The sequence below is a fragment of the Cololabis saira genome, chromosome 2 (genome assembly GCF_033807715.1).
Source record: "Cololabis saira isolate AMF1-May2022 chromosome 2, fColSai1.1, whole genome shotgun sequence".
In the NCBI taxonomy this organism is placed as follows: domain Eukaryota; kingdom Metazoa; phylum Chordata; class Actinopteri; order Beloniformes; family Belonidae; genus Cololabis; species Cololabis saira.
In genome coordinates this window covers 11,105,327-11,119,657 of record NC_084588.1, presented here as the reverse complement: position 1 = coordinate 11,119,657, position 14,331 = coordinate 11,105,327, and the positions used below count along the sequence as shown (strand labels likewise).

At 38.7% G+C, this 14,331-nt stretch overlaps 1 non-coding gene across 1 annotated transcript; it reads right to left on the bottom strand.

Moving 5' to 3' along the window:
- Positions 1-311: 311 nt before the first annotated feature.
- Positions 312-382, bottom strand: trnan-guu (transfer RNA asparagine (anticodon GUU)). The gene has a single exon. It is a non-coding gene; the product is annotated as a tRNA-Asn (tRNA).
- Positions 383-14,331: the final 13,949 nt, after the last annotated feature.

The window sequence follows — 14,331 nt, the reverse complement described above, 5'->3', positions numbered from 1 at the left end:
AATAACAAATGTACAGTAAATAAACAATGTGGCACTTATTAACATATAATTAAAAAAGTGAAAGGTGCAGCAATACTGAGGTAGACATGGTAATGATAGCTCTTAATAACAAATAGCCTATACAATTTTTTTAAAAGTGAGAGGTGCAGCAGAATGAGGTAGATATGATTAGATTATGGGGAGGTGTGTTGTTACAGCATATTGCACGGTGATTGATTCTCTGAGACTCTATGAGTTATGAGTGTTCAACAAGGGCAGTGTCCAAGAGGCTAGTGTTGTTCTCAAAGTTGACAAAGGCCCAAATCAATGCACGTCCCTGGGTGGGCTTGAACCACCAACCTTTCGGTTAACAGCCGAACACGCTAACCGATTGCGCCAAAGCTGGGGAACAATAGTCTACCATGGGGGGGGAAGAAAGGAAAAGAAGGGGGAAGAAGGGGGGAGAAGAAAAAGAGGAAAAAGAGAGAAAAAAGAGAGAAAAAATGAGAAAAAGAGAAGAAAGCACAATTCTGTAGCACCCATTCTTTTGAAAGTCATTATATACCGTAGTATTTTTGTTAAAGAAAAGAAAAGTTATTTTTTGTGCGTTGCGGAGGAGGAAGACACGTCCACAAAAGCGCCGGTTCGAATCCTGACTCTGGCAGGATTGAAGTTTATAATATGCAGAATAAAAGTGTTTGTGTTGACTGTGTAAACTTGAATTTATTCAAGATAATGACGTATAAGACTCTTGCAATGCAATTAACTGTTAATACATTATTGTTAATATTTAAAAAAATAATAATATTAGTATATTATTATTGTTAGTTTTTTTATTAGTCTATTAGTATTAAAAAAAAACTTCCCTAGTTTAGATTATATACTTAGACTATCCATACGTAGATTCTTTATACCTTCCAAGTTCAGAGATTAAATATTTTATATAATATAGATATAAGACTCTTGCAATGCAATTACCTGTTAATACATTATTGTTAATATTTAAAAAAATAATAATATTAGTATATTATTATTGTTAGTTTTTTTATTAGTCTATTAGTATTAAAAAAAAACTTCCCTAGTTTAGATTATATACTTAGACTATCCATACGTAGATTCTTTATACCTCCAAGTTCAGTGATTAAATATTCTATATAATATAGAATAAATGTGTTTATTTTCTGCTGTCTTGGTTTAATCAGGGTGGTGTCTGAGGCTGTTTCAGGTTTCCTTATACACAGTCCAGTGATCAGTCATGTGACTGGAAGCTGTCACTGGTAGATACCAAATATACCAAATAACATTATCATCATCCTTTTCCTTTCAAAGTAATGATGATAATAAAGGATGATGATGTTATTTTGCATACATCCTACTTATGACTGATTAATGGACTGTATATAAGGAAACCAGAAGCAGCCTCAGAACCAAACCTGACAAAGGCAAGCCCAAAATGTTTGTTGAATAAAGCATAATGTACTGGAGAACACTTGTACAATGTGTTTTAATAGTGATGGACTTGCATTGAAGCTCACCATGGTTTGCTCCTTGCTGTGTGTAATTAATTAAAAACTAACCATAAAAATGAACATGAACTGAGGCAGTATTGATATTAAAATTGTAACTGTATTGAACATTATAACCTTCATCAGAAAACATATACAGAACTATATACAGAAATAAAAGTGTCCAGCTTTCTTCCCTTCTCTTCGTGATTGGAAAGAAGCGCTGTGATTGGCCTACGTCCAATCTGACATTGGACAGTGAATGCCATGATTGGATGATGAAATTGGAGTTTGGACAGACGATCCTGATCCAGGTAGCGCCACAGAGACCAGTGTTCTGCCAAACCTTGCTACCTGCTGAGAAATGCTACTTTGTGGCTCTGCGCACGCGCACAGTCGATTTTCAAAGTTTGATTGCCACGCCCATCAATTCTTGAATCTGAGAAGTACGTCCAAATTAATACTGATATTTACTCAAAAGTGTGCCGGACTAAAGTATACTTTTTGAGTATATTCTGTTTAGTATGGCATTTCGGACGCAACGAAAGACAGGCCTTCAAAGTAAAACAGGAAGTGAAGTTACCAAAAACTGAAGAGGTCAGAAGCAAGAAAACAAAACCCAACACCAACATGAAGCCGAACCCAGAACACACTCTACTGGCTGTTCATTGTGTCGTTGCTGTCGCTCAGATAAGATGAAACAAATTGCCGCTGACTATAGTAGTAACCATAGGTTGTGTACTACTTTACATAATGCATTGGGATAAAATGATATTTGCATTAAAATGCAAGTACACACACACACACACACACACACACACACACACACACACACACGTGTACATTCATGTATGTAGACACACAAAAACCTTTTTTACTCCATTAGTGGAAATAAATTATTTTCATCCCATACTTATTTCACATTTTCCGACATGGCTGGGGGGAATGCATTAGGGGAATGGTCTTGGCCTGGTTTTGGGTCAGAAACATTCAATTATATATACTTTGTATTGCACAGATGTTAACAGACACATTGCATACTGTGAAGGGGCTGGTTGAGAAATATGTGTAACATAAACAAAGCAATCTGACTCATTTTGCATCCAAAGTCATGACCATATTAAAGTTTCCAGTTTGTATTTGATATATTTTATGGGCAGTGTAAGCTGCATTACCATAAAACTATGACTAATTTCTGCAGTTTCCAAATAAAATAACCTGCACGTTGATAAAATCTAAAGCAACAGCAAATCTTGCTCTCTGAGCATGTCTCTTTCATGGTCTAATCAACCTTTTATTCTCATTTTATGCAGGTCTTGGGCAGGAAAACAGGTATTTAAATTGATGTTTTCTAAGTTGTTTTTCTTTCTCCACATCATAACTGAGAAACCAATTTTTGGACTACTGATACTTTGTAATTTCTTGGTATGATTAGATGTTTGAATGTTTCATACACTTTGAACACATGTTTCTGAACTTTTTCACAGATCACAAAGAGTCATCTCTGGTACAAAAGTGTTTTTCCATAATGGCTTGTGGTGTGGGGGCAATGAGATAATAAGGAGCCATGTTTGCTGTCGGATTATGTACTTGGGTGATGTGGAGCAGCCTGTTTGTTTGTTTGCTGAATGGACAGTCTCTGAACGGCTGCAGCACAAACACGACTCTGGACGAATGCGTCACAGTCCTGACCACAATGACTGGAACCAAATATTGACGTCCCGCTCCGAAAGCCAGGGATGCTGCAAAGCTCTGGTGTTTACCGTGAGGCTCATGATGACTTAGTGTCCCTGCATCCACCGGGCTCCACCCATAGAAACCACTCGTCTTGCCCACATTTCGGTGTGGATTGCAGTTCACCCCTTGAGCACTTCAACGCTGACCAAACCGGCCAATGATCCATTTCACAACATCGAGGTTGACCAAACATTCAAAGATCACAGAGTTCAGCTAGTGATTCCTTGGAGCATCCCTCAGAAAAGCTAATCGTTTTCATATGGATTTCACTCAAGACTTTGTGTTTTTTAAAGGGGTCCTTAGGGTACTGTTTGCTTCATTTCACTGAATTTGTGCACATGACTGTTGAATTGACTACACAAGTCTTTGTATTTGAAGGGAAATGCATGACATTTCCCTTCAAGAAGCCCAATCTGTGAGGCGGTTAGAACGGCGGGGATAAAAATGCAAATCTTAAAGGTTCAGTACGAGATGTTGGAAAAACCAACAATTGTCAGGAAGATTTGAAAAAGAAACAATTAAAAACTACAACCCCCTTCCTTCAGACCAAAGTCACGCCTTGTAAGCACACAAATAGCCAACGCCTGTTCACTGACGCAAAAAAGGATTTAAGGAAAGACAATGGTCCAACGAACTTGTAAGGGTGGTGTTTTTGACTCAGTAATGCTTCCACAGGAGATTGATGTTTTTAGTTGTTTTCACACGACATAAGTTGATTAATTGTTTGACATTAGTGTGTAAAGAGGTATCAGGTAATATAGCAAAAAAAAAGCATAATTAAAAAGATCTTCTACCAGTGTTTATTATCTAAAAGAGTTGTTTTATTGTTTTCTGTGTAGAAAATGATACAAAAGTGAACTGACCAGGTTAAGTGATGTCTGTAACACATATTAAGGCTATATTCTGAATTTCAGTTTTAAACTGACTTTGAACAAACGCGACCTTTCAAGGCCTTTTCTACTGATGGATCACAAAATCCGACCGAAACAAGTTGTCAGTCTTGAATCAGTCTCATGTCTGACATTAAAACTAACTTGAAAAAGGTTAAGACTGATGCTGAATAAGCGTTGGGGTTTTAAACACTGACACTTAATCAATACTGCTTCAGCTGTCCTCTGAAATGTCAGTCAGTGTTCAACATTTTCATGAGATGTTGGCATTTAAGCTGTCAAATTTAACCATAACAATATGTTGATTCACTGACATTTAATCTATTAAGAGCTTGGTCGCACCGCCGATTTGAAACCTTAACCAAAAATCAATTCTTTTTGACCACACGCCATTGCTGAAGTCTAAGAGCAAAGTCGGCTGCTCCCATGTTACATTTTTGATCCTGTTAAGATATACATTGTGCAGCTACATGCCATGTCGCCATGGAAACCTGGGTGCATTCAATTTTACGATCCAGCAAACTGAATTCTTATCTATTTATTTATTTTTTCTTAATTGCACTGGGCCCTGATCTGCTGCCAAGACTATTACACTGGTGAAACCGGAGCTAATGCTACACAGATTAGAGAACTGCTCATTCGATTGGTCATTTTATTTATTTGTTTATTAACAAATTGATTCGCCTGTTCAGACCTTGAATTAAAAAATTCAAAATGTCTCTTGAGAGATCAGATCAGACTCTGCTGGTTTATATGTAAATTTACACGTATGCCATTTTCACCATCAAACACTAAATCACAAAATGCTTTTTTTATTTTTAACCTCCAAATGCAGCAGCTGGAAATAACCAGACTTGCAGAAAAAAATCAAGATCAAGAAGGTCTGCTTCAAACTTTATTGTTCCAAACCTTATTCAACAGAAGGTGTTTTCAATATGAATAAAAAGAGGTAAAAGACTCAATGAAAACAACCCAAACATCACAAATATAGTGACGAGAAATGTATTGCTATTATTCATACAGAAAATCTAATTAGTTATTGCCTAAGGCAATTATGTTAATTTATTAAACTGTCCCTAAACCTGCCCAGGACACAGACTCCAAGAAGAAGTGGACACAAGTGTCCACTTTTGTGTACTTTTGCATAAGCGTTTGTTACTTGTGATCACGTTCCCTAGGGATGCATTTTAATGCAAGGTCCAAACAGGCTCTTCAATTTGTTAAATGAATAGATAAAATTAAAATGAAAAAGATCCAGCACCTGGATTTTAGCAAATGGAGTTATCTTGGCTGGTATTTGGAGGACAAGGACAAAAGACTGTGACAGCCTGACAACGCTTCCTAAAACAAAGGAAATATTCCTTCATATTGATGTTTTTACCCAACACAAAGAAAGCCTGGCTGGTATCAACTTGCTCCTGATGTATACAGCTTCATGTAAATGTTTACAAGAAATCCACTCAGCGTCCCTTAAAATGTTCGCCTACAAGCTGCCAAATTGACTGCATTGTTGTTGTCTTTTTTTGAAACTAATTCTCTATAGGTTCCTTATTGAGGAATATTCAGCACCAAATTTTAGAAAAAGGGTGAAAAGAAATCCAAAGTAAGTTTCCCCACTCGGGTGCACATAGCAGATCTTTCTGTGAGAAAAAGGAAAGTCAAGGTCGCCCCTCCCTAAGATTTTCTGTGCATTTAAGACTCTTTTATGTGCAGAGATGCACTGCACTGTGTTCAAAACACCCAGTAACTGATGGGTACTTGATTCAGCCAATTTCTCTGCAATCTTTACGGCGAAGCACTCACAGAATCATCCCTTTCACCGTTCAACAAAATGATAGGTCACATGCTCAACAGGGTGTAATTACGTGACAATTTCCCTCACACACATGTTCCATCACCAACACAAAGCTGGCTACTCTAAAACGCGCGGCAGTTTCCTTTAAACAGGGTATTTTCCTATCGGTCCGACTCATTTAGCTCCTCAGGCTGGAACTTCTAATTGTGTGCCGCTTCTTTTCAACTGTGTTTTTTTTTTTTTTTTTTCTGGGGAACGAACAAAAAGATCACGTGCACATAATCAAAACCACAGAGATACAGTACACACCAGCATACATGCGTGTATGTGTGCTGACATGCATGTGTACACAGAGAATCCTAATTTGCCGCTTACAAAAGCTTTGAATCCTCTGGGGCTTAGAAAGGCTTGTTGGGTTTTTGCCTGACTTCTTCACAAAATCTTCTACCCGTTACCATTTTCTTTTAACTTTCAAAATAACAGATTGCGGTGCATGCAGGCTGCCATGCAAGCTTCTTTTCTTTAGGGTAATATGGGAAGAAGGTGGGGCCTGCAGCTGTGTCAATAGGGCACCGAGCAATACTATAGCAGCCTGAAAACCTTACAAACTCCCTTTTATGTTGCTCTTCTGGGTAAGAGCGGGGCATGTTTACACTTTGCTCCTTCTATAATGTTCGACACCTGTGCGTGGATAGAGAGGGGCGTGCAGAGCTTAGTATGAAGGTGTGTACGCGTACTTGTTGAGTGATGAGCAGCACCTGTTGTGTAAATGGACTGGCTGAACTTTGGCAGGTCTTATCTCTGGCACGACCATTAAACTGATTCAACCTGTAAGAACAGAAGAGTTAAGAACTTGAACAGACCCTGCCATAAGGATCGTGTTTGTCATTTATATAACAATTTAACAGTATGGTCATTATCGGATCTCTCCGTGTTTCTCTCATGTTTGATCATGGTTTGTTTTTTCCAAGTTTTGAGTCGTGTTTTTGTTCTTATAACAGTACATATATGAGGGTCTTGTTGCAGTCCATAACCGACATGAAAGCTCTTACTTGCAAACATGAATAATGCCCTCATGTTTATTCTGGGCTGTATGAGAAAAACAAAGCTGAGATTCCCCGATGTAAATGTTTGCCATATGTCAGTGATCTGTTTTCTACCCGTTTCACTCAAAGTTGTGCAAGAACTTCCAGATGTCAGGCCAGATGTCAGTTTCTGATGACAACTAACCAAATTTAAGAAGAAGAATTTACACCTTCTTCTTCATCTTCTTCGTCTTCTTTTCCTTTTTGCTGTTCCATTCAAGGGTTGCCACAGCGAGTCGTCTTCCTCCATCCTAGCCTATCCTCTGCAGGTAACTTCATGTCCTCTTTCATGAGAGCCATAAATCTCCTTTTTGGTCTTGCTCCAGTCCTCGCCTCTGGCGGTTACAACCTCAACATCCCTCTCCAGGGATATTCACTATTCAGTATTCACTACCCCTCCTATGTCCAAACCATCTCAGACTGGGCTTTCTGACTCTCTAAAACATCTAACATATGCTTTCCCTCTACTCATTTCTGACCCTATCCTTTCTCATCACTCCCAAAGAAAACCTCAACCTCAACTTCAGTCACATGGCCTCTAAACCTTACAACGTCCCAGGTCTAACTGACGTCTTGTGCACGTTTTCTTTTATTCTTGCTGATACTCTTTTTATCACATATCATCCCCTGGCACTTTTCTCCACCCGTTCCAACCTGCTTGCTCTTCACCTCTTTTCCACACTCTCTGTGGCTCTGGACTGTTGACCTTTAGTACTTAAAACTCTCCACCTTCTTTTATCTCTGCTCCCTGTAGCCTCACTGTTCCACTTGTGTTACATCAGCAGGAAGATATATTCATGTATTACAAGTCTTGACTGCAGGCAGGCATCAAGATTCTTTTATAACATACAGCAGCCACACTGCCAAAAGTGTAGTGTGTGCACTGTGATGTTGCCTTGCTGAAATAAGCAAAGGTTTTCTGGACAGAAGTCTCCAGTGTTTTTCCTAGCAATCTATTGGAGCAATGCTCCCCGTTTGGTTGTAACAGCACAGGCATGTTCCAGTTATCAGCTTCGTTATCATTAATCCATGAGTCTAGGTTTGGAAATCCAATAGGATCTCTGCCTTTGGTTCTCTACTACCCTTGGACGTATCTCTTATCGTGATTGTAACTTCCAACTGAGCATAGATGTTCCTGTACAATACTCTAGCTAGTTATGACTTTCCACGTACACCATCACATAATTATCCTGCATGGTGGCCTTGACTCTCACTAAACCCCACTGTCTCCTTACATTTACAGTAGTCTCTGGATGTTGTACTTGGAGTGGAACTCTCCATGCATCGTGGGGAGCTTTCGAGTCTTGACATCATTGGTTTCCATCTCGTCCTGTGGCCATTGGTATCTTATATCTTATTACTGGCTGGACATATGTATTGTCTGAAATTGTTCTTCTCATTTACTTGACTCTTACAAATCTGCTTTGCGTTTCATTTTCAGTTGGTTCTGGCTATCTTCCTTTTGGCCTTGTAAGAGTTTCCATTTGCTTGCAGGGTCCAAATGTATTTGTAGCTGCACAAAAGTCATTTCAATTGCTTTGTTTCCACAGGAAAAAACTTTTGTAGTCTTTGTTCCCAAAGGTGGAGTGGACACAATAAGTAGTGTAAGATAGTTTGACCAAATTTTGTTAACTATCAGATAATAATAAAGTGACAAAGGTCTCATTTGAACTTTGTAGGGGCTTGGGAGCTACGCTACACACAACTGTTAGGCAAAAGTCCAACTGCTGCTTTGTTAAAGTAGCAGTTTACTTTGGTAAAGTAATTTTTTTTCTTCTTTTTACTTACCATGGTCTCTTTAATATTTGCTCGGGGGTGATATTTTGGGTCTTTGAAAAGCTGCTGGAGACAGTTTGTATCGTAACAAACACTATATAAATAAAAGTGAATTGAATTGACTTTTACTTTGAAATGTCCTTCTTGGATTTACTCCCTTTTTCTTTGCCATTTGAGTTGCAATTGTGCTGTTTTAAACATAAAAAAACGGTTTACTTAAGGTTGGGTAATGAAGACATAGTTAAGGTTAGGAAAACAGCATAGCTGCTGTGAACACAGACACTGCCAGAATGTATCACATCGAAATTACTGGCTGCCTCTTTCGCTAAAAGCGCAACGAAAGTGTTGGACACACAAACTGCAGGTCCTACTGATATACATTACACTGAGAATTATGCATTGGCACAAAAAAATGAAGAATTTGTTGTTGTCAGAACTAATAAAAAGCTTTTTATTTGTGAGACGTTTATTGCTATTCAATGAATACAGGTGTCTATGCATGAAATGTTGAATGAATTATTGGATTGTAAAAGGTTAATGTAAGACAATCACTCAAAACAAAAGAAAATGCACATAAAAATATGAATAAAAAAAATGAAATAGCATAACATGTTGCACAGATCTTTATGAGAGGTGCAATTCACAGCCATTGTGCATCTGAAGGGGTTTCAACATTGTGCATGTGTTAAGGCCCAAGTGACAGGCTGTTACAGAACCTGGCTGTTCTGCATCTCAGGCTGCAGAACCTTCTGTCAGAGGCCAATCGGGAGAACGGTCAATGGAGACGGTGAGGACAGTCTTTAACAATGTCATTGGCTTGAGTCAAGCAGCGTTTTTGTCCCAGATCCTATAAGGAGGCAAGATAAGTCCCAGTAGTGAAGCTGTCCTCACCACTCTCTGAGGGTCTTCCAGTCCGCAGGAGTCCAGCTGCCATGCCAGACCGAGATACAGCTTGTCTTAACGCTCTCTATAGCGACTCTATAGAAGCTGGTGGAGGGAGGTGCTTTCTTATCACCTTGTGCAGGAAGTGCAGATGTTGATATGATCGCTTTTACCACTGATGCTGTGTTTTAGGTCCATGTGAGGCTGTCTGTAATGAGGAACTCTGGGATACCCAATATCTGCACCCCACTCTTTGTGAGCAGTGGTGTGTGACGGTGCTGGTTCCTCCTGAAGTCAACAGTGTGGCAGGAGGATGATTAAATATTCATGATTCGAAAGTGAATTACAGATTCTGATCCTCTTGGCCCCAGTTAGGCCATGTAAAGACAGCAAATGTTTTTTTTTCTTTGTGGAGTCTTTCTGTGTGGAGTTTGCATTGTCTCCCCGTGCTTGCGTGTGTTCCCTCCGGGTACTCCGGTTTCCTCCCACAGTCCAAAAACAAGCATACTAGGTTAATTGATGATTCTAAATTGCCTGTAGGTGTGAATTTGTTTATGCATGATTGTCTGTGTATGTGGCCCTGCAATAGACCGGCGACCTTTCCAGGGTGAACGCCTGCCTCTCGCCTGAAATTAGGATAGGCTCCAGCAGACCCCCGTGACCCTGCAAAGGATAAAAAACGGGTACCGTATATAAAATGGATGGATGGATGGATTTCCAAACATTCCCCTTCTCTTCTTTAGTATATTTGATTTAGTGTCAACACTTTTATTAAAGAGGTCTGCTGGAGTCTATCTTAGCTTTCTTTGGACGAAGGCCGCTGCTACATCCTGGACAGGTTCCCAGTTCCCCTCCAGAGTCACCTATAGACACATTATCTTAATGCAGACTTTATTGATCAGTGATACAGTTATACATTGTTTAAAGATGTAAGGACAACCATGTTTGGTCCATCCTTTAATTTGAAACTGGTATATTGCTGGAGAAAAACCTACCTAATGATCCTCCTTGGTCTGTTTACTTGTTTTAATGCCAGCAATATTTGAGAGTCAAAATGTAGACATATGGCGGGTGGAGGGCTCAAGACACAATAGTCTAAAGTTTATGCTGACAGCGCTCATTAATCAACAAGAGAAACAACTTAATATCAAAAGCAAATAAGTGTCCTGGCACCAGTTGCAGCCATTGTGTTGGCAGTGTCATCATCCAGCTGGCGCGGCCACTTGCCACAGAATTCATTTCATGCTTCATCTCTTGGCCTAAAGAGCCGAGACAGAAAAGGCCACAGTGGTAATTGTTCTGCTGAATCCAGCGTGAACAAAACATATTTTTTAAAGGGAGGGGGGCAGACAGAGAGATGTGCAAACATGCTGACATATCCATTAAGTAACACGCCCACTTGGTTACATATGGACGAGAGACCTATAATCAGTGGGGACTTTTTTTAATTAGGTTTTACTGATTACGGGATATTACAGACGGATTTGTTTTTTTGAAGGGGTGTTGTGGGAGGTCCTGAGTAGCTAGTGTCCTACCCGCGGTAAACAGCAAAAGTATTCTTTGCTTTTTGGAATCCCTGAAGATCCGTACTAATCATCCAGATTTGTGGGTGTACTGGGGAGCCTGAATCCCTGACTCATAAGGAGTCCAATCCCAGCACTAGAGCCGCAACTCCCATCAGGAGCTTGTAGGAAATCCAATCTGCTTATGCAGCCTTTGGTTTTATTCACTACTTTTCATATATCCTACACATTCCAACACACACAACCCCAACTGCCAGCTGTCAGCATCTGTTGAAGGTGATAGAATGTTAGTATAACAGCTGGAGTCGAAGCGTGCTACCAGCCAATCCTGACACCTTTAAAACACGGCACAACCAGGTCGCCAAATCAGGACCCAGGTCAGAGTCGACAGACAAAGACTCAATGGTACGCTGGACTGAAAACTGCAGAGGCGGAACCGTGGTACAGTTAGCTCACAGTTTATTTGTAGCTTGTGACAACGGGCTCCTCCGACAGTGGCTGGATATCTACAGGACTAGGACTTGTGGGAGTCGAGTCTGTAATGGCAGAACCACAAGGACACGGACTGACTTAAAGGAGACAGATTTGACCGTACTAATCACAACAGCTTCTGTTTGGAGAATAAAAAAAGCAATTTCTGAGGAGTATAGTTAACGGGTTATCAGAGGACCAAGTTTTAACCAACTCCAACCTCGTGGATTTCTACGACGGAGTATTAGGGCCAAACTAAGACAAAAAAAATTTGGAAATTACGAGAATAAAGTCATAATGTAATGAGAATAAAGTCGTAAAATTACGAGAATAAAGTCATAATGTTGCGAGAAAAAAAGTCATAATAGAATAAAGTCGTAATATTATGAGAATAAAGTCGTAATATTACAAGAATAAAGTCGTAACATTACGAGAATAAAGTCGTAATATTACGAGAATAAAGTCGTAACATTACAAAAATAAAGTGGTATAATTTATGAGAATAAAGTCGTAATATTACGAGAATAAAGTGTTAATTTATGAGAACTCTAACAGGAAGAGCATCTTCTCCCTGTGTTAAAATGAGGAACATTGAGCATCTTGTGAAACTATATTTATAATAAATATATATAATATATTTAATATTACGACTTTATTCTCGTAATATTACGACTTTATTCTCGTAATATTACAACTTTATTCTCACAACATTATGACTTTATTCTGGTAATTTTACGACTTTATTCTCATATTATTATGAATTTAGTTTCGTAATTTCCTTTTTTTATTTTTGTCTTAGTTTGGCCCTAACACTCCGTCGTAGATTTCAGAGCAGTTCAAATGATTTAAAGATATTTACTGCCCCACTTTTGTACTTTTTTTTGTATCTTGTTTTGAATAGTGACATTTCCCTTCCGTGTAGCCTGACTCTGAATCGCTGTAAGCCCTCCCTCTCAAAATAAAAGATATATACTATATTGTGTTCTTTTTTTAGACAGAGTGGGACCAACTGGGTTCTGTGGTTCTGTGATGTTCTGCGATAAACAAGATATGACAAAATAAATGACTGGTACTACAGTGAAGCAGTGTTTTACTACAGATTTGGCTATGAGGTTTGATTTGTTTTAAATGGTTAAAATTCACTCTCCTATGGTCCTCACTCCGAGGAGAATTACTCCCCTATTCTCTAAACTTGGAGCCGCTGCTTTCTTCAGTTAAGTCAGCATCATCTCTTAAGTTCTTCCCACAATCCCCTTATTAAAAGAATAGAAAAAGACAAATTGAAAGCACGCTTTAACATTTTGTTTAACACACATCCATCCTTACAGCACCAACTAAGACCAATGATTAAATGCTAAGTACATCTAAATTCAACACGCACAACAACAAGCCACGCATTTTCAATGACCCCCGGTGTCATGCCAACTGGAATCTCAACAACTCAATAAACAAATTCTCAAAAGACTTCGAGGCTGAGCACATTGTTTTGGTTGCATGCATAATTAATTTGAAGGGTACTTACGGATTTTGATTGGCCTGATGTTTAAAGAGTGGAGGGCATAGTGGTTGCGAATGGGAAATAGATTATCTTATTAATTCTATGTATAATCCTTTAAAAAATACAATTAATTTATTATACTGTGCATTTTGTAGATATTTATGAATTAAAGATATGATTTGCTCATTTGAGAGCTTTACAGGTTGGCATGATTTGTTGACCCCAATAATTTCCATCCACCAATTGTTTTAATGTTTAAATTTGTTTTAGCGTGAGTCATAAGGACTCAAGTAAATTATACTTTTTATTGCTGGTTCAGTATTAAAGTTTTCTAGTAGTAATAGGTCTACATTTTGTTGCAAGAGTAAAGAAGTGTTTCCTGAGAAGTAGTCATTAAAGACATAACAAGTCATTATTCTAAAATATTATCCTAACATCTCACAACTTAAGAGACGTTTTACAGACATAATAACTGTTGTGGTTTACTTTAGGGATGTTTAATAAAGCTTTTATTGACATATTTTTTTATTGCTTTAATACAGTGGCAGGGCTGAGTGCTTGTTCAGAAGATATGTGTGTGGGGTTGGATCTGCCGACTTTGCGGCTGCAGTAATGACATGTTTAGGGGGACGGTGGCGCCAGACAGCTCAGTAACCCCTACCACATTTAAAATTTGAGAACAGAATTTTGTCAATCAGAAGTGTTGGCCACACAGCAGCTTGCAAATACTATATGAACATACCATCTGAGACAAGGCAATCCAAACAAATGCTGTGAGCCAGAAAGCATGTTGATGAAATGTTTAAGAATTTAAAGCAGCACCCCCTCCTCCTTGCAATTTAAGACTATGCAGGCTGTGCATAATTGCTTTAAATATTTCTCTGAGGGATTCCGCAAAGCAGCAGAAACAATACTAGAGCGGCCAGAGCTTCGTGTTATATCAAACTGATGTTCATCGACCTCTGAAAGCCAGTGAGGGGACCGTTGAGGATTCCTTATTTTTTTAATGGAAAACATGGTCATAGTTCATCTTTTCTGCTCATATGCTTATTTTGTTAAAATCTAAGACATTTGACATAGAGGCTGATAATTATACCAATGTAGAGTATAGTGGTATCCATTATGCACCTTTGGTCAAAATTATTTAAATGTGTAAGTAAGTAAAGGCTGATCTCCAAATGATGTAAAAT